General features: G+C 45.9%; 1 pseudogene across 1 annotated transcript in view; it reads left to right on the top strand.

Moving 5' to 3' along the window:
• Positions 1-26,620, top strand: part of LOC308317690 (calcium/calmodulin-dependent protein kinase type II subunit beta-like) — a 69,374-nt pseudogene that overhangs the window by 16,687 nt on the left and 26,067 nt on the right. The window contains exons 5-12 of the transcript XR_013966203.1: positions 6,284-6,349; positions 15,960-16,032; positions 19,798-19,900; positions 20,467-20,550; positions 20,999-21,093; positions 22,172-22,294; positions 24,280-24,363; positions 26,524-26,566. The product of XR_013966203.1 is annotated as a calcium/calmodulin-dependent protein kinase type II subunit beta-like (transcript). The remainder of the gene's footprint in view (positions 1-6,283; positions 6,350-15,959; positions 16,033-19,797; positions 19,901-20,466; positions 20,551-20,998; positions 21,094-22,171; positions 22,295-24,279; positions 24,364-26,523; positions 26,567-26,620) is intronic.

The following is a 26,620-nucleotide window of genomic DNA, read 5'->3' as shown; positions in this document are numbered from 1 at the left end:
CCTGTTACAATGCCCTATAGACCCCTGGGAGATGTAGTTTATCCCTGTTACAATGCCCTATAGACCCCTGGGAGATGGAGTTTATCCCTGTTACAATGCCCTATAGACCCCTGGGAGATGGAGTTTATCCCTGTTACAATGCCCTATAGACCCCTGGGAGATGGAGTTTATCCCTGTTACAATGCCCTATAGACCCCTGGGAGATGGAGTTTATCCCTGTTACAATGCCCTATAGACCCCTGGGAGATGGAGTTTATCCCTGTTACAATGCCCTATAGACCCCTGGGAGATGGAGTTTATCCCTGTTACAATGCCCTATAGACCCCTGGGAGATGGAGTTTATCCCTGTTACAATGCCCTATAGACCCCTGGGAGATGGAGTTTATCCCTGTTACAATGCACTAGACCCCTGGGAGATGGAGTTTATCCCTGTTACAATGCACTATAGACCCCCTGGGAGATGGAGTTTATCCCTGTTACAATGCCCTATAGACCCCTGGGAGATGGAGTTTATCCCTGTTACAATGCCCTATAGACCCCTGGGAGATGGAGTTTATCCCTGTTACAATGCCCTATAGACCCCTGGGAGATGGAGTTTATCCCTGTTACAATGCACTATAGACCCCTGGGAGATGGAGTTTATCCCTGTTACAATGCACTATAGACCCCTGGGAGATGGAGTTTATCCCCATTACAATGCACTATAGACCCCTGGGAGATGGAGTTTATCCCTGTTACAATGCCCTATAGACCCCTGGGAGATGGAGTTTATCCCTGTTACAATGCACTATAGACCCCTGGGAGATGGAGTTTATCCCTGTTACAATGCACTATAGACCCCTGGGAGATGGAGTTTATCCCTGTTACAATGCACTATAGACCCCTGGGAGATGGAGTTTATCCCCATTACAATGCACTATAGACCCCTGGGAGATGGAGTTTATCCCTGTTACAATGCCCTATAGACCCCTGGGAGATGGAGTTTATCCCTGTTACAATGCCCTATAGACCCCTGGGAGATGGAGTTTATCCCTGTTACAATGCCCTATAGACCCCTGGGAGATGGAGTTTATCCCTGTTACAATGCACTATAGACCCCTGGGAGATGGAGTTTATCCCTGTTACAATGCACTATAGACCCCTGGGAGATGGAGTTTATCCCCATTACAATGCACTATAGACCCCTGGGAGATGGAGTTTATCCCTGTTACAATGCCCTATAGACCCCTGGGAGATGGAGTTTATCCCTGTTACAATGCACTATAGACCCCTGGGAGATGGAGTTTATCCCTGTTACAATGCCCTATAGACCCCTGGGAGATGGAGTTTATCCCTGTTACAATGCCCTATAGACCCCTGGGAGATGGAGTTTATCCCTGTTACAATGCCCTATAGACCCCTGGGAGATGGAGTTTATCCCTGTTACAATGCCCTATAGACCCCTGGGAGATGGAGTTTATCCCTGTTACAATGCCCTATAGACCCCTGGGAGATGGAGTTTATCCCTGTTACAATGCACTACAGACCCCTGGGAGATGGAGTTTATCCCTGTTACAATGCACTACAGACCCCTGGGAGATGGAGTTTATCCCTGTTACAATGCCCTATAGACCCCTGGGAGATGTAGTTTATCCCTGTTACAATGCCCTATAGACCCCTGGGAGATGGAGTTTATCCCTGTTACAATGCCCTATAGACCCCTGGGAGATGGAGTTTATCCCTGTTACAATGCCCTATAGACCCCTGGGAGATGGAGTTTATCCCTGTTACAATGCCCTATAGACCCCTGGGAGATGGAGTTTATCCCTGTTACAATGCCCTATAGACCCCTGGGAGATGGAGTTTATCCCTGTTACAATGCCCTATAGACCCCTGGGAGATGGAGTTTATCCCTGTTACAATGCCCTATAGACCCCTGGGAGATGGAGTTTATCCCTGTTACAATGCCCTATAGACCCCTGGGAGATGGAGTTTATCCCTGTTACAATGCACTAGACCCCTGGGAGATGGAGTTTATCCCTGTTACAATGCACTATAGACCCCCTGGGAGATGGAGTTTATCCCTGTTACAATGCCCTATAGACCCCTGGGAGATGGAGTTTATCCCTGTTACAATGCCCTATAGACCCCTGGGAGATGGAGTTTATCCCTGTTACAATGCCCTATAGACCCCTGGGAGATGGAGTTTATCCCTGTTACAATGCACTATAGACCCCTGGGAGATGGAGTTTATCCCTGTTACAATGCACTATAGACCCCTGGGAGATGGAGTTTATCCCCATTACAATGCACTATAGACCCCTGGGAGATGGAGTTTATCCCTGTTACAATGCCCTATAGACCCCTGGGAGATGGAGTTTATCCCTGTTACAATGCACTATAGACCCCTGGGAGATGGAGTTTATCCCTGTTACAATGCCCTATAGACCCCTGGGAGATGGAGTTTATCCCTGTTACAATGCCCTATAGACCCCTGGGAGATGGAGTTTATCCCTGTTACAATGCCCTATAGACCCCTGGGAGATGGAGTTTATCCCTGTTACAATGCCCTATAGACCCCTGGGAGATGGAGTTTATCCCTGTTACAATGCCCTATAGACCCCTGGGAGATGGAGTTTATCCCTGTTACAATGCACTACAGACCCCTGGGAGATGGAGTTTATCCCTGTTACAATGCACTACAGACCCCTGGGAGATGGAGTTTATCCCTGTTACAATGCCCTATAGACCCCTGGGAGATGTAGTTTATCCCTGTTACAATGCCCTATAGACCCCTGGGAGATGGAGTTTATCCCTGTTACAATGCCCTATAGACCCCTGGGAGATGGAGTTTATCCCTGTTACAATGCCCTATAGACCCCTGGGAGATGGAGTTTATCCCTGTTACAATGCCCTATAGACCCCTGGGAGATGGAGTTTATCCCTGTTACAATGCCCTATAGACCCCTGGGAGATGGAGTTTATCCCTGTTACAATGCCCTATAGACCCCTGGGAGATGGAGTTTATCCCTGTTACAATGCCCTATAGACCCCTGGGAGATGGAGTTTATCCCTGTTACAATGCCCTATAGACCCCTGGGAGATGGAGTTTATCCCTGTTACAATGCCCTATAGACCCCTGGGAGATGGAGTTTATCCCTGTTACAATGCACTACAGACCCCTGGGAGATGGAGTTTATCCCTGTTACAATGCACTACAGACCCCTGGGAGATGGAGTTTATCCCTGTTACAATGCCCTATAGACCCCTGGGAGATGTAGTTTATCCCTGTTACAATGCCCTATAGACCCCTGGGAGATGTAGTTTATCCCTGTTACAATGCCCTATAGACCCCTGGGAGATGGAGTTTATCCCTGTTACAATGCCCTATAGACCCCTGGGAGATGGAGTTTATCCCTGTTACAATGCACTATAGACCCCTGGGAGATGGAGTTTATCCCTGTTACAATGCACTATAGACCCCTGGGAGATGGAGTTTATCCCTGTTACAATGCCCTATAGACCCCTGGGAGATGGAGTTTATCCCTGTTACAATGCCCTATAGACCCCTGGGAGATGGAGTTTATCCCTGTTACAATGCCCTATAGACCCCTGGGAGATGGAGTTTATCCCTGTTACAATGCCCTATAGACCCCTGGGAGATGGAGTTTATCCCTGTTACAATGCACTAGACCCCTGGGAGATGGAGTTTATCCCCGTTACAATGCCCTATAGACCCCCTGGGAGATGGAGTCTATATCTCCGTTAAGGGCCTTGCAAAAGTGAAGCGAGGAACGCAGGCGTTGTTTCCTGGATCAACGACAGGTCTGCTCCAGAGGAGGCGCAACAATGCAAGCGTAAAAAAAAAAGAAAAAAAGCTAAACAGAATCCAGGTCTGGTGGGTGGGTGGGTGGATGGGTGGGTGGGTGGGTGGATGGGTGGATGGGTGGATGGATGCAGTGCTGTTTGACCAAGAGAAACCGTGCCAATGCTACAGCAAAATACTATACCATAGTAGATACTACAAAATACACTACATAGGATGGTGCAGCTCACACTGTACGACAGCTGATACTACAACGACAGCAGAGTGTTCCGTATAGCTACTGCAAAAGATATCACAATCAAATCAATTCTACAAAATACACTAGTATACAAATTATACTGCAGTGCAACCGGTATATCGTTCCATCCTTAACTCTTAACTAACTTGCGTTTTCGTTTAGCAAATTAACGGCATAATTATGCTTCGTCATACTACATACATACATCGTCTACCAGAGGGTAACAGCTCATACTCTGAAGATAATATAATGTGAAGGATCAGACAACACTCTATTAGACAGACTGAGCACCGCTTTCTCAAAGATTGTCTGAAGAGATGGAGAATCTTTCCTACCAATTATTACCTTCATGGCTGTTTTTTCCATTTTAGCTATTCTAGATTTGAGCTGGACAGAGAGTGTCCCAAACCAAGCTGTCATGCCATATCTAATAATGCTACCTATATCACTGCATCATAGAAGGTTGACATGACTCCATATCTAATAATGCTACCTACAGCACTGCATCATAGAAGGTTGACATGACTCCCTTGCTCACACCAAAGAGCCTGAGCCTGCGGAGAAAGTGCAAGCGTTGTGCCAATTTGGCACACAGATAGTCCACATGGACGTTCCATTTGAGCTGGTTGTCCATTTGGATCCCCATGAGGTACTTGTATGATACAACTTGCTCAATCTGCGTGCCCCCCATGACCACTGGGTCATGGATGTGGACACCTTTTGGATCGAAGATCATCTCTTTGGTTTTGGGTGGATGGGTGGATGGATGGATGGGTGGGTGGGTGGGTGGATGGATGGATGGGTGGGTGGGTGGATGGGTGGGTGGGTGGATGGGTGGATGGATGGATGGGTGAGTGGGTAGATGGGTGGATGGATGGATGGGTGGGTGGGTGGGTGGGTGGGTGGGTGGATGGATGGATGGATGGATGGGTGGGTGGATGGATGGGTGGATCCATCCACCCATCCATCCATCCATCCATCCAGTGTTATATTATACGCCCCAGTTAATGAGATTTTGATGTGTAAAAAAGAGCGAGAGATAAAAATCTGCTGTCTTTCTACTCCTCCTCTTTGTTCTGTCTCCATCTCTCCCCTTCTGAAGGCAAAGCTTCCTCCATTACATAATGACACGCACACACACACACACACACACACACACACACACACACACACACACACTGCACAGGAGCCCAGTCTCCATGGCAACAGTTAGAGAATCCTGCAGTCTCAGGGCTTCCCCCTACCGAGGAGTGAGGACATCCCCCAGCCAGCGTGTGTGTGTGTGTGTGTGTGTGTGTGTGACTGTGTGTGTGTGTGACTGTGTGTGTGTGTGTGTGTGTGTGTGTGTGCGTGTGCGCAGTAGAACGTGACCATTTCTTTGCCCTGGTCCTCACAACGGGAAACGGGATGTTAGGCTTATGTACAATTAGGAACAGATTGAGGTTAAGGGTTTAGGATAATATAAGGCATTTGTTTTGGTTATAGATTTACATGTAGAGGTTTTGTGGGATTAAAATTAATTGGTGTGCGCCGGAATCGCACACCTGAAAAATGGCCAATCATCTACATCGGCTTTTAGCTTAAATATTGGCAAACAATTGCTTAAAAATGGCATTCATAAAACCGTCGAGTATAAGTGTGTGTGTGTGTGAGTGTGTGTGTGTGTGTGTGTGTGTGTGTGTGTGTGTGTGTGTGTGTGTGTGTGTGTGTGTGTGTGTGTGTGTGTGTGTGTGTGTGTGTGTGTGTGTGTGTGTGTGTGTGTGTGTGTGTGCGTGCGTGCGTGCGTGTGTGCGTTCGCGTGCGTACGTGCAGAGACTGCTTCTGTGAACAAATGTGTGCTTTTTATTTGCTTTTTTTTTACCCGTTAAAACCAAGAAAGCATCTATGCCATTTTTTTTGTGGCGACTGCTGACTCTTCCAAAATAGCAGATCTACAAGCTCACAACGTGTCTCTGTGTTTCAGTGAGACACGGGGTGAATTAGACTGTTATGTGTCTGTGTTTCAGGGTGACAGACAGGGGTGAATTGAACCGTTATGTGTCTGTGTTTCAGGGTGACAGACAGGGGGTGAATTAGACTGTTATGTGTCTGTGTTTCAGGGTGACAGACAGGGGGTGAATTAGACTGTTATGTGTCTGTGTTTCAGGGTGACAGACAGGGGGTGAATTAGACTGTTATGTGTCTGTGTTTCAGGGTGACAGTCAGGGGGTGAATTGTCACTATTTGTGTCTGTGTTTCAGGGTGACAGGGGGTGAACTGTTCGAGGACATTGTGGCGAGAGAGTACTACAGCGAAGCAGACGCCAGGTACAGTAAGCTCTCTCATATCTAGTAAAAAGTAATCACATTGTGTACTCAAGCAGAAGTATCAGTACTGCAAAGTATTAATACTCTGTTACAAGTGAAAGCTGTTGTTGTTGTTGTTCTTCTTCTTCCTCCCATACTGGGTATTAATTAATTTAAAGCTGCAATCCATACGATTTATGACATTGGACATTGGGTACTCCATACAAGGCACCCAAACATGTATTCTGTCCGTTGCCAGACTCTCGCAATTTACAAATGCTTCCGTCGTACAGTCTGGAGCAACGGAAGCTCTGATCATGAGTACAATATAAATGCTTCCGTCGTACAGTCTGGAGCAACGGAAGCTCTGATCATGAGTCAAATATAAATGCTTCCGTCATACAGTCTGGACTCTGGAGCAACGGAAGCTCTGATCATGAGTCAAATATAAATGCTTCCGTCGTACAGTCTGGAGCAACGGAAGCTCTGATCATGAGTACAATATAAATGCTTCCGTCATACAGTCTGGAGCAACGGAAGCTCTGATCATGAGTCAAATATAAATGCTTCCGTCGTACAGTCTGGAGCAACGGAAGCTCTGATCATGAGTCAAATATAAATGCTTCCGTCGTACAGTCTGGAGCAACGGAAGCTCTGATCATGAGTCAAATATAAATGCTTCCGTCGTACAGTCTGGAGCAACGGAAGCTCTGATCATGAGTAAAATATAAATGCTTCCGTCATACAGTCTGGAGCAACGGAAGCTCTGATTATGAGTCAAATATAAATGCTTCCGTCGTACAGTCTGGAGCAACGGAAGCTCTGATCATGAGTCAAATATAAATGCTTCCGTCGTACAGTCTGGAGCAACGGAAGCTCTGATCATGAGTAGAATATAAATGCTTCCGTCGTACAGTCTGGAGCAACGGAAGCTCTGATCATGAGTCAAATATAAATGCTTCCGTCGTACAGTCTGGAGCAACGGAAGCTCTGATCATGAGTAGAATATAAATGCTTCCGTCGTACAGTCTGGAGCAACGGAAGCTCTGATCATGAGTACAATATAAATGCTTCCGTCGTACAGTCTGGAGCAACGGAAGCTCTGATCATGAGTACAATATAAATGCTTCCGTCGTACAGTCTGGAGCAACGGAAGCTCTGATCATGAGTCAAATATAAATGCTTCCGTCGTACAGTCTGGAGCAACGGAAGCTCTGATCATGAGTAGAATATAAATGCTTCCGTCGTACAGTCTGGAGCAACGGAAGCTCTGATCATGAGTCAAATATAAATGCTTCCGTCGTACAGTCTGGAGCAACGGAAGCTCTGATCATGAGTCAAATATAAATGCTTCCGTCGTACAGTCTGGAGCAACGGAAGCTCTGATCATGAGTCAAATATAAATGCTTCCGTCGTACAGTCTGGAGCAACGGAAGCTCTGATCATGAGTACAATATAAATGCTTCCGTCATACAGTCTGGAGCAACGGAAGCTCTGATCATGAGTCAAATATAAATGCTTCCGTCGTACAGTCTGGAGCAACGGAAGCACTGATCATGAGTCAAATATAAATGCTTCCGTCGTACAGTCTGGAGCAACGGAAGCTCTGATCATGAGTCAAATATAAATGCTTCCGTCGTACAGTCTGGAGCAACGGAAACTCTGATCATGAGTAAAATATAAATGCTTCCGTCATACAGTCTGGAGCAACGGAAGCTCTGATCATGAGTCAAATATAAATGCTTCCGTCATACAGTCTGGAGCAACGGAAGCTCTGATCATGAGTCAAATATAAATGCTTCCGTCGTACAGTCTGGAGCAACGGAAGCTCTGATCATGAGTCAAATATAAATGCTTCCGTCGTACAGTCTGGAGCAACGGAATCTCTATCATGAGCTTCCAATTCTAACCAAAGATGATTGGTTTTTGACGGCCCACCGCGGTCCCGTCGCTTGTCGCGTTAGAAGTAACCATGCCTCCCGTTGTTGGGCGACATCTAGCTACTTCAGCTACATCCAAGATGGCGCCTGGTGCAACTAAAATGGGCTGCAAATCGCTGGGCGCCCTGATGTAATGGTCCTACATACCCCCGGGCGTTCGGGATGTTAACATTCAGTAGGTTTTCTGTGGTCTGGGGGGGTTTTCTGGCTCAAACAAGTGCTCTGATTTTCCTGCTGTTTTTTTGATGTCACAGCCTGCAAATCCCATTATGTGTCAATGGATGGATTTGCCAGCAGATGTTTTTCACTGTTTTGCCTGTTTTCATTGCAGCTCAAAAGGCTTCTCCAAAACCCCCCAGAGAAAACTCCAGACCGCAGAAAATCCACTGAATGTTCGATGTTCTGTTGGTGTAATTGAGTTAAAATAAATGAAAATGAATGTCATGAAACCTTAAAATATAAACTAAATATACTAAATATATAAGTGATGGATTGCAGCTCTCTAACTGTCGGGTCGTGGCTGTGACTGTATATTGTGTATATGTTAGAATGCCTTCTGCCTTCTAGAAGGTCGTGGCTGACTGTATATTGTGTATGATAGCCCATTCTTTACGGGAACACGTTTTGGTGTTGGCATCATGTTATGCTTTAGCTATTTAAAAATAGCAGATCTACAAGCTCGTAGCGCGCCACCGAGTGGCGCGCTACGAGCTTGTAGGTCTGCTATTTTTTGAAAAATCGAAGAACGACTGAAATTTTTAGAATCTGATCTCAGGTCAGAATGGGTTAATCAGACCAGTGTGTGTCCAGTGGAAACCTCGTATGAATCTGATCTCAGGTCAGAATGGGATAGAATGCCTCGTGGCTGACTGTATATTGTGTATGTACGTTAGAATGCCTTCTGCCTTTGCCCCCTCGACCCCCCCCCCCTCGTCCTTTACAGTGTCGTAAACGTTCCGTCCACCATTTCTCCTGTTCTTATTTCTTCTTCCTGCAGTCGTTTTATTTACGGTTGTTGGTTGTTGTTGTTGTTGTTGTTGTTGTTGTTTGTTGTTGTTTAATTTACGCTGTTGTTCCTCTGTTGTCGTTTTTGTCTTCACAGTCACTGTATTCATCAGATTCTAGACTCTGTGTCATACACCCACCAGCATGACATAGTGCACAGGGACCTGAAGGTGTGTGTGTGCGTGTGTGTGACTGTGTGTGTGTGACTGTGTGTGTGTGTGCGTGTGTGCACGCACAAGCGTGTGTGCGTGTTTGTCTGTGTCTAACAGGGGTCATCCCTATGTTCCCCAGGGTCAGTGCCAGTGGTATAAATCAGTGGTTCCCAATGTGGTCCAGGGGTCCTTCAGGGAGTTCCCGGTGGTCCCCCCCCCCCCAGCTAAATGATAAGTTTGGAACCAAATGGACCCTTATATGGGTCTGTAACTCAGAGAGGGTACCATTTGTACACTCTTCAGAGGTAAATCAACATTGATTTTACAATATTATAAATTGGTGTCTCGGAGATAGAAATGCCATAAAATGGGGGTCCGTAGCGTAGACTGATGCATGTCAAACTGGCGGTCCATGAAATTAAACGGGTTGAGGGTCTCTGCTAGAGCCGTAAAGATCTTCTCTTATGGGTGGGGGTCCCGGGCATATCCTTTTCAAATTGGCGTCCGTGGGCTGATTAGTGTCAATTTGGGGGTCCTTATTGACATGAAAAGGTTTGGGAACCACTGGTAAAAGTAACCACGATGTAAACATACTCTGTGAAAAGTTAAATCACTGCATTCAGGGTTCAAGATTTTCAAATTGTCTCAAATTTACACGCTTCAAATGTTTACAATCGCTCCATTTTCGTGAGCTTATTATAGATTTTTTTGCGAATAGCCAAAGTATAAAATATGGCAGTTATGGTTAATGAATGTTTTGTAATCTCTAAAATCAACAAAGTATAGCTTGTAACCTAAGGTTTAAAAAAATAATCGTAGTGGAGTAAAATGTACCGAATATCTGCCTCTGAGATGTAGTAGACTTAGTAGTAGTAGTAGTAGTTTAAAGTTTAATGTATGGAATTTTTTTAATACTTTTTAAATACTTTTATATTCACTACTTAAATATAAAAGTACCTCTGAGTTGTACTTAAATTGCAGTATACTTGAGTGAATAGTGCTTGAGAATACGCACAGCTACAGCTAATGTTAGTGGCCTATATCTAGCTACCGGCATGCAGCAATTGTTTCCAAAGTTTAAACTTTCAAGGTCTCTCCCTTAAAGGTAGTGTAAGTGATATTCTTTGGTTAAAACAAAACGTTTTTTTTTTGTTAAAAGGTTAAATCACTATAGTATATTCTGATAGTTGTCTCTACAGCTCTTTAATAAACAGAAAAATATTTTTTACAGGAGAGAGTAGCTATTTATGAGCTTTATGAGTCCACATATATATAACTGTTGACCCGATAGCTAGGTTGGGTTGGTGAAAGGGCCGTTCTGTGTGGCCTGATAGAGGTTGGGGGGGAACTGGTTGGAATAACGTGTTCCTTCCACGTGCTACGTCCTGTCGGGGAAACCACTACCCCCTGTCGGGTGATAGGAGAAAAAGAAAAATAAGTGGCCTGCTAACTCCTCATGCATTGAAGGAAGCATGAGCTAATTTCGTGGCTCTCCCCAGGTTAGCAGAGAGAGAGAGAGAGAGAGAGAGAGAGAGAGAGAGAGAGAGAGAGAGTAGAGCGCCCAGGATTACATCTTAGGCAATTGCCTAAAAAGGGGTGGAAAAAATGGGTTATAAAATCGTGGGATAAAAATGTAAAAAAATAAAAATCACACACGTGTGAAGTGAGGGGCTCTCTAATCATCATACATCATCATCAAGAATGGTGGTCCCTTATTGGCCAAGGGTTCCCTCCGACATACCCAGCCCATTTGCTCAGACACATAATATGACGTAAATTCTCCATTCATTGTCAATGGCATTTTTAACGTTATAGTTCAGACATACACACACTACACATTAAACACTAAAGCTGTTTATAGGAGGGGCTAGCCTAGCGCCCCCTAAAAAAATATAAATGGGGAACATAGGGCCCAGCAGTGTGTCTCACCAGGTGCATTGTCCTGTCCCCTGGATGCAAGGGGCCATTGTCCTACTTTAGGGGTTGGTCTTTATGTCTGTGCTCACCTCCTGCCTGTGCTTTGCCCGTCTCCTCCCGTCTCTGTGCCCGTCTCTGTGCCCACTCTGTGCCCGCTCTGTGCCTGTCTCTGTGCCCGTCTCTGTGCCCACTATGTGCCCGCTCTGTGCCCACTCTGTGCCTGTCTCTGTGCCCGACCGTCTGCCTGTTTGTAGAGCTTTCGCTTTTGGATCTCTATATTGTCTTGATGCACTTCTTCACGTCTGTAGTCCTTCTCAACTCTTGTTTCTTCTATTATTATTATTATTATTATTTTTAATATTCAGGTTGATGTTATGCATTAGTAATCCACGGACCGCCGTTTGATATGATATGATTTTCTTAATATCTTTGGTATATACCCCAAATCTGTTATGTAAAATCTTCAGCGTTTAATTGAAATCTGGGAGTATACGAATGGAGCCAAATGGACGTGTGTGTGTGACTGTGTGTGTGACTGTGCGTAAGACTAGGGACTCATTTTTTTGCGCATTTTAAAATACCGTAAATAGCTGTAAATGTACACAGTGACACGTTGTGAGCTTGTAGATTGTCCATTGAATCCTCTGGCTTGGCCCGGTGGCGCTCCAGCAAAAACATATCAATATGTCATATTTAGTTTTGACTTCAACATGTTGAAGGGGGACAACCTTGACGGGGAAATAGATGATTTATGATTCTGTGCCTATATCGGACGGCGCTATAAGTCGCCTCAAAGCGGATTTCACAAAACACTTTTTGGCACAGCGACTCGCTCGCCTAAAGCTCGCTCGGCGGTGCTTCCCGATATGGCTCGACAGATGAAATACGATGCCCAACATGTGCCCTGTTTCATGTTGACGTTTGGACCTTAGAGTATATATGAATAGAGAAGGCACCCGCAGAGGAAACCCTGAGGCGAAATGGACATAGTGGCCGAATTTGTCATTGCAGCTCGAGCCAGCGCTGCTCCGTTGACTATCATTGCGCAACGTTCATGTGATTGAGGCCATGACACGTGAACGAATGTTTCATACGTGAACGCGCACAAACGGCACAATGATAGTCAACGGCAGCGTGTTTGAGGCAAATCCATCCCAGAATGCACTCTGTTCCTACCAGGAAGGAGGAGTGAAATCGCCTCATGCCTCTTTTGAGCAACTTAATGCAAGTGGATGGGAGGAGAACTACAACTTAATGCAAGTGGATGGGAGGAGAACTACAACTTAATGCAAGTGGATGGGAGGAGAACTACAACTTAATGCAAGTGGATGGGAGGAGAACTACAACTTAATGCAAGTGGATGGGAGGAGAACTACAACTTAATGCAAGTGGATGGGAGGAGAACTCGGGTGTCTTCTCTATTCATATATAACTCTATGGTTTGGACTAAGTCACAATATGCCTTTTGGGGAGTGAGTCAGTGTTGGTCAGGTGATCTCTATGGCTGCAGCAGAGCCATCTAATAGAAGAGTTGCGACATTGAGGGGGCAGAAAACAGCCCGGTCACGTGGTTCATGTACCCTCCTCGCGAGCCCCATAGACTCCAATGCATTCCATGAACTTCCGGTTGTCCCATGTATATGTGGAGCCTTCAATTATAGGGACGAAACCAATATAAGTCTATGTTAGAAGAGTCGCCATTGGACTGGAGGAGCCCCATGAAGTGAATAGAGTTGTGCGTAGCGTTATTCATAGTCTGATGTATCGGTGGTGAGGTGACCACCGCAACTATACAACATGACATCACTGAGCCACGGTGAAGAGCAAACCACCGCTCCAGCCCTTCTCTCTGTTTTTACTGACCACCGCTCCACGTTATTACAGCTCCGGTGGTCACCTCACCACCGGAGCGGTGGTCACCTCACCACCGGAGCGGTGGTCACCTCACCACCGGAGCGGTGGTGTGGTCACCTCGCCACCGGAGCGGTGGTCACCTCACCACCGGAGCGGTGGCCACCTCACCACCGGAGCGGTGGTCACCTCACCACCGGAGCAGTGGTGTGGTCACCTCATCACCGGAGCGGTGGTCACCTCACCACCGGAGCGGTGGTCACCTCACCACCGGAGCGGTGGTCACCTCACCACCGGAGCGGTGGTCACCTCACCACCGAAAATCCAGACTATGAATATGGCTCTGGGCTGCAGTAGCAAACACTATAGTCCCAATGCAGCAGCAGGTGATATCTATATGGCTGCAGCAGCAGGTGATATCTCTACGCCTGCAGCAGCAGGTGATTCTGCAGCAGTAGCAGACACTATACTGTCCCAATGCAGGGGTTGGTCAGGGTGCCTGTTCTGTTCTGTTCTGTGAGGTGTGTGGAACAGAACAGTACTGTACTGTACTGTACTGTATGTCCTCCTGGTGAAAAGTCCTCACTGTCAGGTGAAAATACATCTCTCCCAAGACAGATTCTGGCAATGGCAGCAGAATCTGTCAGCACCACTGCCCTAAACATGTAGAGTTGTTGTTAGTATAGGAATATAAACACACCACTGTCTTAAACATGTAGAGTTGTTGTTAGTAGGAATATAAACACAGTACTGTCTTAAACATGTAGTGTTGTTAGTAGGAGTAAACACGGAATACACTGGAAATTGGCATAATAAGGATCCAATTGGAAAGAAAATGAGAGAAAGAAAGATGTGGACAAAGGAGGACGTAGACTAGACAGAGTGATGTGAACACACTGAAGTCTGTCGGTGCTTAACTCTGGTGCTTCAAAGCCTGATGGTCAGTGATGTGTTGCTGCTGCCTGATGGTCAGTGATGTGTTGCTGCTGTCTGATGATCAGTGACACTACAGTGCCGATACAGCGGTAAAATAGGAGTATGCATCGGCCCTTATAGTTGCTTTAGCGGACACTTTGAGGGTCCAATGGAGTTTAGAGGTTTTGTCCAAAGCACTTTTTACTACTTTCCATTGGTTCGATATTTTCGAATCACCTCAAAAATGGCGTTATGAGGTTTCCTCCCGACAGCAACGATATGTTACTTTTCAGGATTCAAATCCCCCCAAAACGGCTAAAATTAGAAGCTCTGAACTTTGCCTGCAGTCTAAATGCAAAGGTTAAAGGTGTAATGTAGATGACTTTGTCTTTGTCTAGATGTCTTTTGATAGTATTGCGACTGTATAGGTCGCATTTACTATGAAAACCTGTATTTCCGTGTGTCACATCACACCTCCATATACGATCACGCCACGGTGACCTCGTGCCTCCATCTCCATATATGGAGCTGACTTGTTCTGACATTCCATAATATGTTGATCATTCCCCACCCGTCCTTCCTCTTCGATGTCTCCCTTTTGATTGATTTGTTTAGAATCTGATCTCAGGTCACAATGGGTTAACTGATGATCGGTTCTTGGGTTGCCTCTATGGTCCTATAGACTACTGAGGCTCTACACCTTCCTCTCGATGCGTTTGATGCGTTACCTTGTGTTTAACTTCTCACTGTGAGTCACAGCTGGATTTAGAGCGTCTGCCAAATGCCTATAAATTGTAAGAGAATCAGGAATTCATCCAGAGACATTTGTTCGTCACTGACTCGTACAAGTATACAAGCAGACAAAATGTTGTTTCACAAAAGAAACTGTGCGACATTACCTATATTTAAGGTAATAATTGTTATAGGTGATGTGCTATAGTTAGTATACAATGAATTAAGGGCAATCATTTCCATACACTGCATAAAAAAGGTAAAAATAATAGAGATAAGAGTTTTCTGCTCGACAGCAACGATAGCTTACGCCATTCACACACACACACACACACAGAGCAGCAGTGCACCCCCCCCAACTACACACACACACACACACACACACACAGAGCAGCAGTGCACCCCCCCCCACCCCAACTACACACACACACACACGGCTTGACTTGACGTTCAAAATCTTTACTGAAAATAACACATTGTCTCCGTCAATATTCCACTGCCTCCACTACAATGGAGTGTGTGTGTGTGTGTGTTCGTGTGCGTGTGCGCTAGAACTCATGCATACACACAGCAATGTCCTCAGTGTTAACCCATTCTGAACGGGAACCCATTTTGGTGTTAGCATCATGTTATGCTTTAAGCTACTGAAAAATAGCAGATCTACAAGCTCGTAGCGCGCCACCGAGTGGCGCGCTACGAGCTTGTAGGTCTGCAATTTTTGAAAAATCGAAGAACGACTGATTTTTTTTTAGAATCTGATCTCAGGTCAGAATGGGTTCATCAGACCAGTGTGTGTCCAGTGGAAACCTCGTATGAATCTGATCTCAGGTCAGAATGGGTTAAGCTTTACTCTGAGAGACTATAGAAACGGACACTTATATCGTGTGTATGCGTGTTATAGGGGTGTTTGTGCGTGCGTGCGTGCGTGTGTGTGCGTGTGTGTGTGTGTGCCGTATGTATGCGTGTTTTAGGGGTGTGTGTGTGTGTGGGCGTGCGCGGCGTAGCATGCGCACTAATGCTGAGGCATCGTTGCCTTGATGCATGAGTCTGGATTCTTACATAGTGGGCCGTGGGTGAACGTGTTCAGACTAACCTGCTCCCCCTGCTGTTTGCATGCAGTCATTGCATCCAGCAGATTCTGGAGGCGGTACTGCATTGCCATCAGTCGGGGGTCGTGCACAGAGACCTCAAGGTGAGTGATCTGCTGGGTGTGTGTGTGTGTGTGCGTGTGTGTGTGTGTGTGTGCGTGCGTGCGTGCACCTCTGTGTTGTGTACAGAAAGCGGGGTAAGTATTGCTTGTAGCAACAACATAGTAATTAGCATTGTGTTTGTTCCGTCGTGTGTTCCTAGCATGTGTGTGTGCGCCTGTCGCGGCAGTACAGTTGTCTGTGCATGTGATCTTCTGTGTGTGTATTATTATTACCCTGGAACTGCTTGACTGTACTGGTGACAGATGAGACATCTGACCGCCATCACTTCAAAGGGTTAGGAGTTCAGTTACTTCTTTGGACATTCAGTCCAATTCTCCCCGCGTCCACTAGGGTATAGGTACCCTCACATGTTCTCCCCGTGTCCCCTAGGGTAGGTACCCTCACATGTTCTCCCCGTGTCCCCTAGGGTATAGGTACCCTCACATGTTCTCCCCGTGTCCCCTAGGGTATAGGTACCCTCACATGTTCTTCCCGTGTCCCCTAGGGTAGGTACCCTCACATGTTCTCCCCGTGTCCCCTAGGGTATAGGTACCCTCACATGTTCTCCCCGTGTCCCCTAGGGTAGGTGCCCTCATATGTTCTCCCCGTGTCCCCTAGGGTATAGGTGCCCTCACATGTTCTCCCCGTGTCCCCTAGGGTATAGGTGCCCTCACATGTTCTCCCCGTGTCCCCTAGGGTATAGGTGCCCTCACATGTTCTCCCCGTGTCCCCTAGGGTAGGTGCCCTCACATGTTCTCCCCGTGTCCCCTAGGGTAGGTGCCCTCACATGTTCTCCCCGTGTCCCCTAGGGTAGGTGCCCTCACATGTTCTCCCCGCGTCCCCTAGGGTATAGGTACCCTCACATGTTCTTCCCGTGTCTCTAGGGTAGGTACCCTCACATGTTCTCCCCGTGTCCCCTAGGGTAGGTACCCTCACATGTTCTCCCCGTGTCCCCTGGGGTAGGTGTCCTCACATGTTCTCCCCGTGTCCCCTAGGGTAGGTGCCCTCACATGTTCTCCCCGTGTCCCCTAGGGTAGGTACCCTCACATGTTCTCCCCGTGTCCCCTAGGGTAGGTGTCCTCACATGTTCTCCCCGTGTCCCCTAGGGCAGTGTTTCCCAACCTTTTTTGTCCCAGGGAACACTTTTCATAGCCTAAAAATCTTGGGGAACACCTGGGGGGGGGGGGTATATATATTTAAAAAAAAAAAATATATATATATATATATATATATTAAATATATAGTAAAACGTAAAAGTAAATATACTTTTAAAAACACACATGACAGCACTCATCAAATAACTTTAAAGAGAAAGAAAAGGACAGAGACAGAGCCTCATTTAAAAACAAAATGCTCATATGCAATGTGAAATGCCACCTAATCCTTTTCCTTGTCTTTATTATGGGCCAACTTGTGAACGCTGCATGCTTTTATTGTGAAGGGTCTCGGTTCTCACAGCCTGCTTATTTCCACGTGCTGAAAATAGCTGATCTACAAGCTCACAACGCGTTGCGCCCGCAACGCGCTGTGAGCTTGTAGATCAGCCATTTTCAGCATGCAAGCATAACACGTGTACGACGAAGAATAAATCACGCATCACTGCGCTTCTGTGAAGGGAGGGAGATATATTTTGTTGGCCGAACGAGGCGATCATGTTTGGACAGCTATTTTGGACAGCTATTTTTCGTGGCACATTATGTTTAATCACAACAACGTCACGTTTAGCCTACTTTACCTCCTGGTCGGGACATGTACGTATGTGTCTGCTGTCTACGTGCATATGTGCTCTGCGCGCTCCAGTCTTTCTGGAGGGAGCGAAATGTAGCGTCTTCTGGATGCATCTAAGCACCCTCACATGTTCTCCCCGTGTCCCCTAGGGTAGGTACCCTCACATGTTCTCCCCGTGTCCCCTAGGGTAGGTGCCCTCACATGTTCTCCCCGTGTCCCCTAGGGTAGGTGCCCTCACATGTTCTTCCCGTGTCCCCTATAGGGTAGGTACCCTCACACAAAACATGTAGTAATCCTGGTCTCTAAACCGCTTCCCCCTGGCCAGCCGGGGCACCCAGGTTGGCAGAGGAAGTGTAGCGCCAAGGATTACATTAGATAATTGACACTGGGTGGAAAAAATGGGTTGCAAAATCTTGGGGTAAAAATGTAAAAAAGTAAAAATTTGAAAATATATGAAAATGTATGAAATTTTTTCGACATGGAAACGATTATGACAATTATGCAAAAATAATTGTGATTAGACAATAATTGTGACAGGCGTGGTATATGACAAATGGGGGCGGGGGGGTTACATTACTTGTAAAGATTTGAAGTTTGAAGAAGTCAGATGTCATGTCTTTACTGTACGTGTCATTCACTGTCATTGTTCTGATGACATCATCATTGTTCTGATGACATCATAAGTGACCCGAATACAATGCGCTTTGAGCCGTACGGGGTCCCATGTTCTTTTTTTTATTTATTAATTTTTTTACAGATGATGAAAATACACAATGTAAGCTTTCAAATGACGTGTCGTTCATTTAAATAGCTGGGACATTTGAGAGAAGACATGGTCATTTGAATCTTGCTAAACCAGAATAGTCATAGAAAAAATGGCCTCCAAAAGATTTCACACATGCATTCATATCAGGGGCCTGTTGATAATAATATATAATAATAATAATAATGTTGATGGGTCATTTATTCAACCCCTGCCGTCACTGTCCTCATTGTATGTCCAAAACGGAATACCGGTAACTTCTCAGGAAATGGGTTTTAGTTTTCTTTTTAACCCATTTTCGGCGGGAACCCCCTTTTGGTGTTAGCATTATGTCATGCTTTAGCTATTGAAAAATAGCAGATCTACAAGCTCATAGCGCGCCACCGAGTGGCGCGCTACGAGCTTTGTAGGTCTGCTATTTTTGAAAAATTGAAGAACGACTGACATAGAAACATAGCTTTTTCAGAAAACTGTCAGGATGTATAGAAGATATTTTTAGAATCTGATCTCAGGTCAAAATAGGTTAAGAACCCATTACATGCCATCCACGAAATATGTTGTGGAAAGCTATTTATTTTTATTCTTGGCCAACCACGAGAAACGAGGAGATTTGATTAAAACAATCAGTCACAGGATTCCTTCAAAAAATAAAAGCTCTGGGGTGCCGGGAAAACATGGCCGCTAGGCTAGGGCGTGCACAGAATGTCAGAATGGGACTAAAACTAACTAAGGTTTTGGACATACAAGGTTTCTATCCCGAGACAGCGGTGTTAGTATTGTCTACCTCTGTTTATTTCATCCAGCTGTTTTAGATTCAGGTATAGATTGGGAAAACGATTTATGCAAAAAATGAATATAATTAAACTAATCACGCTCAGAGCCGATGATGTAATAATGGGTGGTTGGTTGGCCTGGTGGTGAAGTGTGTGTGTGTGTGTGTGTGTGTGTCCTCGTGTGTTTACAGTACATACAGTACAGCCAGAGATGGTGAAGTGTGTGTGCTCGTGTGTGTGTACGTATACAGTACAGAGATGGTGAAGTGTGTGTGCTCGTGTGTGTGTGTACGTTATATACAGTACAGAGATGGTGAAGTGTGTGTGCTCGTGTGTGTACGTATGTATACAGTACAGAGATGGTGAAGTGTGTGTGCTCGTGTGTGTGTACGTATATACAGTACAGAGATGGTGAAGTGTGTGTGCTCGTGTGTGTGTACGTATATACAGTACAGAGATGGTGAAGTGTGTGTGCTCGTGTGTGTGTGTGTGTGTATGTACAGCCAGAGAACCTGTTGCTGGCCAGTAAGTGTAAGAACGCAGCGGTGAAGTTGGCTGACTTCGGACTGGCCATCGAGGTGCAAGGAGACCAGCAGGCATGGTTTGGTATGTAGTACACGTCATACGCACGCACAAAGGAATGCATGCGCCCATGCGCTCATGCACAGCACACACACTCTCACATGTACACACATAATGTTGGTATTTGGTACGTGTTGTGAGCTTATAGATCGGTTACTTTCGCTGCACGACACCGACGTTCAACTAAACGTTAATCACTCTAACCGTGCGCGCACACACACACACACACACACACACACACGCACACACACACACACACACACACGTTTAACATCTTTATTTGCATTCACATTTTGCAAGACATTTCTTGAACACAAACAATAGCAAACTTGAGAAAACAAGTGCTTCAGGATCCAGATCACGGGTACAGAAAGCATCTCCTTCTCCATAATATGGTCGACTGCCAATTATTGCAGACACTGAACAGAATGTTGCCGATGCCTGATCAGCTCTCGGCTTATTGGGGCATGCCTGCAATCTGCAGGCCCCTCACCACTGATTTGTGGACATTACCGAGGCTTCCAAATATGAACACAAGTAGTAGTTTGATCTGACATGTTTTTTTTGTGTGTCTTGTGTCCGGTGTGCAGGTTTCGCAGGGACTCCGGGCTACTTGTCTCCAGAAGTGTTGAGAAAGGAGGCGTATGGCAAGCCCGTAGACATCTGGGCATGTGGTGAGTTGAGTCCTCCACCAACACGACAATTATTAGTAACGGTCTGTTGTTGCAAATGCTACGCTAGGTCTGAGCTGAGTGGAGCTGTCCGTTGGTGCTGAGCAGAGGGGAGCTGTCCATGGTGCTGAACCATGGACATGGTTCTGACATGGTTCTGACAACCTGTCCATGGTTCTGAACCATGGACGACAGTATGCGTTGGAATTACTGTTCTCGCATAACGACTGAGCGATAACAAGTGTTTATTTCTGTTGTCGTTTATTGTTTAGTACTGCTGGACAGTTGAACACTTAATGTTGTACTGTAAAATCACACTCTGTGTGTGTGTGTGTGTGTGTGTGTGTGTGTGTGTGTGTGTGTGTGTGTGTGTGTGTGTGTGTGTGTGTGTGTGTGTGTGTGTGCGTGTGCGTGCGTGCGTGTGTGTGTGTGTGTGTGTGTACGTGCGCAGGTGTAATCCTGTACATTCTGCTGGTGGGTTACCCTCCGTTCTGGGATGAGGACCAACACAAACTTTACCAGCAGATCAAAGCAGGAGCATATGATGTGAGTGTCTCTCTCCCTCTCTCTCTCTCTCTCTCTCTCTCTCTCTCTCTCTCTCTCTCTCTCTAGACTAGGAGCATACGATGTGAGTGTCTCTCTCTCTCCCCCTCTCTCTCTCTCTCTCTCTCTCTAGACTAGGAGCATATGATGTGAGTCTCTCTCTCTCCCTCTCTCTCGCTCTCTATCTCTCTCTCTCTCTCTCTCTCTCCCTCTCTCTCGCTCTCTATATCTCTCTCTCTCTCTCTCTCTCTCTCTCTCTCTCTCTCTCTCTCTTTCTCTCTCTCCCTCTCTCTCTCTCTCTCTCTCTCTCTCTCTCTCTAGACTAGGAGCATATGATGTGAGTCTCTCTCTCTCTCTCTCTCTCTCTCTCTCTAGACTGAAGTAATTGAAGCGTGTCATGTTTGCATGTGTGGAATTGTGTAACGGCTGTAAAATAAATGCTTTATCTATATTCGAATGTTAACCTACTACAGTATGCGGGGCCACATTAACCCATTCTGACCTGAGATCAGATTCTATAAATGTCTTCTATACATCCTGACAGTTTTCTGAAAAAAAGCTATGTTTCTATGTCAGTCGTTCTTCGATTTTTCAAAAACAGCAGACCTACAAGCTCGTAGCGCGCCACTCGGTGGCGCGCTACGAGCTTGTAGATCTGCTATTTTTCAATAGCTAAAGCATAGCATAATGCCATAACACCAAAAGGGGTTAAGTGAAGGTGGGGGGGGGCCCCATGTGGCCCCCCCGGGGCCGCCAGTTGGCCCCATGTATGTTTTAGAGACGTTGAGGTTATTATAGGGTTCAGGGGTCGGGGTTTAGATTAGGTTGACGCTTGATTTATCTATAGTCATGACACCGCTCACAACACGTGGCGCCGTGGCGTTCTGTGAGCTTGTAGATCGGCTATATTCTGTGGCACGTGTTGTGTGTGCACGACACCGGCAACTGATTGGGTACATGCGTGCGTGTGCATGTACGTGTGTGTGCGTGTGCGTGTGCGTGTGCGTGTGCGTGTGTGTGTGTGTGTGTGTGTGTGTGTGCGTGTGCGTGTGCGTGCGCGTGTGTGTGTGTGTGCGTGCAGTTCCCCTCTCCAGAATGGGACACAGTGACGCCCGAGGCCAAGAACCTTATCAACCAGATGTTGACCATCAATCCGTCCAATAGGATCACAGCAACAGAGGCACTCAAACACCCATGGGTGCATGTGAGTATAGACAACGCACGCACACGCGCGCACGCGCACACACACACACACACACACACACACTCAGTCAGTCAGTCACACACACACACACACACACACACACACACAGAGAGAACGCAACGTATGAGTAGGAAGGCCGCCCTGTGGCTAGGAGAGAGGAGTAGCAGGACAACCAGGAGAGGAGACTAGGAGAGGAGACTAGGAGAGGAGACTAGGAGAGGAGACTAGGAGAGGAGGAGAGGAGACTAGGAGAGGAGACTAGGAGAGGAGGCTAGGAGAGGAGGAGAGGAGACTAGGAGACTAGGAGAGGAGACTAGGAGAGGAGGCTAGGAGAGGAGACTAGGAGAGGAGGCTAGGAGAGGAGACTAGGAGAGGAGGCTAGGAGAGGAGACTAGGAGAGGAGACTAGGGGCTGTATTTTGCGTGTCTTAAGTACCAGGTCTTATTACCTAACTTGAGTAAACTAAAGACCTGGAGGTGTGATCAATGCTCTTTGGCCACTCAGAATAGCCAAATGGCATTGATCATGCCTCCAGGTCTTTAGTTTACTCAAGTTACAGTATAGGTAATAAGACCTGGTACTTAAGACACGCAAAATACAGCCCTAGGAGAGGAGACTAGGAGAGGAGACTAGGAGAGGAGTAGCAGAACAACCAGGCTGCTACAACACCAACCTGTCTGACCCACTGACTGCACTTGGACTATATATACACGTAAACACTAAAATACACTGCACACTATGTACAATATTGGACATAAAAATGGACATTAGCGCAGCAGAGTACAGTCAGCAGTAACAGGCTTATTATACGGCTACTGTCATGCACCTATAACGTTGTGACCTCGTCACCTATAATGGGGCCGTCTCTGTGCAACGGGAACGGAGAGGGTTTTGTTGGCGTCTCGCTGTGCACACCTCGTGTTCAGGGTGCCTCGAGTCGATTTGAAGCCGATTAAAGCTTGAGATTGTTGCCGCTTTCCGTCTACCGTCCTCCCGATAGGCTGGTGTGACCGGATCGTAGCCTAACTAACCCCCAAATAATAGTAAAGCAAAAAGAGTTTTTTTCTTCTTGTTACTGTCACTCTGCTCTATAGAGTACCGAACTGACCAAAGTCCCGACGTCAGTGTTGTTTTTGTCGACTAAAGCTAAGACGGAAAATGTTCGTCGACTACCTTTTTCCACTGACGAAAACTAAATGGAAACTAAGCTATTATGACTAAAACTAAGCTAAATGTATTGACAATTTCGTCAACGGATAGAAACTAGACTAAAATGTCAGGAAGTGGACAAGAGATTACGACGACATCAAGGCCCGCCAAAATACATTTTAGTCGACTAAATTAACTGCAGATTTAGTCAACTAAAACTAGACTAACACTAAAACATTCCAGGTGACTAAAATATGACTAAAACTAAATGAAGTTTCATTCAGAAGACAATGACTAAACTAAAATAGAAATTTGCTGCCAAAAAAAACCACTCTTTCCCCTGCGTTGTGGCCTTTTATTTTGCCAGGGAGTTGCTTCTGTATTATTTACGATATTCAGTCACGCACACTCGATACAGTTTCTGTTCCTGGCGAGAATGTAACAAATTCTATGGCGGTAAACATTGTTTTATCGCTGTCAGTCAGTTGATTCTTCATATCCATACTAATTATGAATATTGTGATTCACACCGCGGGGATAATTGTATTCACTTTTGGCAGACAGTTCTTATTTGACTCAAATATAAGAAACGACTCTGGGAATTCTGAATGGGTGGAAATGCGACCCAGATAGGACGTGTAAATTATGTCAGACTTTCGGGGCTCTGTACATTATTTAACCCATTCTGACCTGAGATCAGATTCATGTGAGGTTTCCACTGGACACACACTGGTCTGATTAACCCATTCTGACCCATTGTGCTTCTCTCTGTGTGTGTTTGTCCACAGCAACGTTTTTGACGTGGTGCTTCTCTCTCTGTGTGTGTTTGTCCACAGCAACGTTCAACGGTGGCCTCCATGATGCACAGACAGGAGACCGTGGAGTGCCTGAAGAAGTTCAATGCCAGGAGGAAACTCAAGGTCTGTCACAAAAATGTCCACCAGCATTCGTCCCAAATAACCTGATTCTTATACATGTCTATGTACCATGAGATGCCGTCCGTTCCTCACTATAGTTAACTTCAGACCGCTGGAATGTTTCTCTGCAACGTTCTGACGTCATCATTTATTCTCCGTCCTATGGCGGTAATTGCGCCCCTGGAAGAATTTTTAAAAAAAAAAGAAAAGAAAAGGTTTTTCTTTTTGTGTTTTTTAGGGGTCCCAGATATAAATGGCATTACATGGGGGTCAGTAGCCTCTGCATGTCAAACTGGGCATCCTTTTCAAATGGGGTCTTGCCCTGAAAATTAATTTTCAGGGCCAGACCTCGACCTCGTGCGTGCGGACTCGGCCCCCAGCCTGGTACGCTAGTCAAAATATGGCCCTTGAGGAAAATTAATTGGGGAACCCTGGTGTAGCAGAAGGGCTGTTTCACGATGCGAGACACAGTCGTAGCGATGTGCGATGTTGCCTCTCTGGTGACTGTTAACGTTAACTGTTAACGTTGCATAATGTAACTTTACATGAATACCAAAATGCTCACCCCCAAAACAGTCACCCCCGAGTACAAATTGTTGACCTCGGAACGGTCTCTACCTGGTATTCCTAAACGTAACCGCGGTAAACTATTTCTAAACCTAACCTTAGCACGTCGTGATTTCCTTTCGGCACAAAACTTAGGACTGAACAGTGTTTTGCCAGGTGGGAAATGTTGAATTGTCCGTTCCCAGAGGCTTAAAGTGGTCGTGTTTGAACGAAATATGTCGTCCACGGTCCAAAAAAAAGAGAGAAATCACACGTGTAAAATGTGTAATTTCATGTAAGAAACAACCTGGTTTGAGACTCCTATGAGACGAAAACGCATCACATTATGCTGCATGGAACCAGGACATTTAGAACATTATTTTTGGACATTTTTGGAATTATTGATTGTACACTGACAGAGGGTAAACATATTGATTGTACACTGACAGAGGGTAAACATATTGATTGTACACTGTACAGAGGGTAAACTTATCGTACAGATAGTATGTGGTTCTTTCACCAAGAAGAGCCACATGGAGAAGAGTGACATTCCTTACTAGGGATGGAGCTTGTTAATATTTATCGATAACGAGCACCTTTATCGAGCAGGCTTATCGAGCCGGGTTCTTATCGAGCCCACACTATCGAGCATTTTCTATTGTTTTGTGGAAAGACGGGAGGAAATAAACTCTGAACAGAACCAGTATATTTTGGAAAATAATATTGAAGAAACTGTTAACTTTTTTTTTTCAATTTTGTTTACACGGACAGTGCAGGTATCAATTCACCTTTAGACCGCCATGTTTGTGCCAGCGTGGGTGATCACCTTTAGACGGACATGTTTGTGCCAGCGTGGGTGATAATTCACCTTTAGACGGACATGTTTGTGCCAGCGTGGATGATCACCTTTAGACGGACATGTTTGTGCCAGCGTGGATGATCACCTTTAGACGGACATGTTTGTGCCAGCGTGGATGATTCACCTTTAGACGGACATGTTTGTGCCAGCGTGGATGATCACCTTTAGACGGACATGTTTATGCCAGCGTGGATGATCACCTTTAGACGGACATGTTTGTGCCAGCGTGGATGATTCACCTTTAGACGGACATGTTTATGCCAGCGTGGATGATCACCTTTAGACGGACATGTTTGTGCCAGCGTGGGTGATCACCTTTAGATGGACATGTTTATGCCAGCGTGGGTGATCACCTTTAGACCGCCATGTTTGTGCCAGCGTGGATGATTCACCTTTAGACGGACATGTTTGTGCCAGCGTGGGTGATCACCTTTAGACCGCCATGTTTGTGCCAGCGTGGGTGATTACATTTATTTCTTGATCGCCTCTTGTCTTGATTGTTTAAACATGACGTCATATGGGCCGCTATGGTCGATAACAGGCTTTATAAGCCCAAGGTTTATTGATAACGTGTACTCAATAAGCCCAATGCTTATTGATAACGGAGCCCAATGCTTATTGATAACGGCGAGTACTCAATAAGCTTGTTATCGGGTATTTTCCGGGTGTGGGTCATCGAGCTCCATCCCTATTCCTAACCCCTGGATCTGCTCCTTTTCTGTCCTTTCCTTCGTCTCTCTTTGTGTTTGTAAACACAGGGCGCCATTCTGACCACCATGCTGGTGTCCAGGAACTTCTCCAGTGAGTGTGGCTTCATTTAAACTAGTATCAGCCATAGAGTTATATATGAATAGA

The sequence above is a fragment of the Protomyctophum bolini genome (assembly GCF_963924005.1).
Source record: "Protomyctophum bolini genome assembly, chromosome: 6".
NCBI classification, from domain to species: Eukaryota; Metazoa; Chordata; class Actinopteri; order Myctophiformes; family Myctophidae; genus Protomyctophum; species Protomyctophum bolini.
Note: the sequence above shows the minus strand (reverse complement) of the source record. Positions and strands in the feature narration are given on the sequence as shown.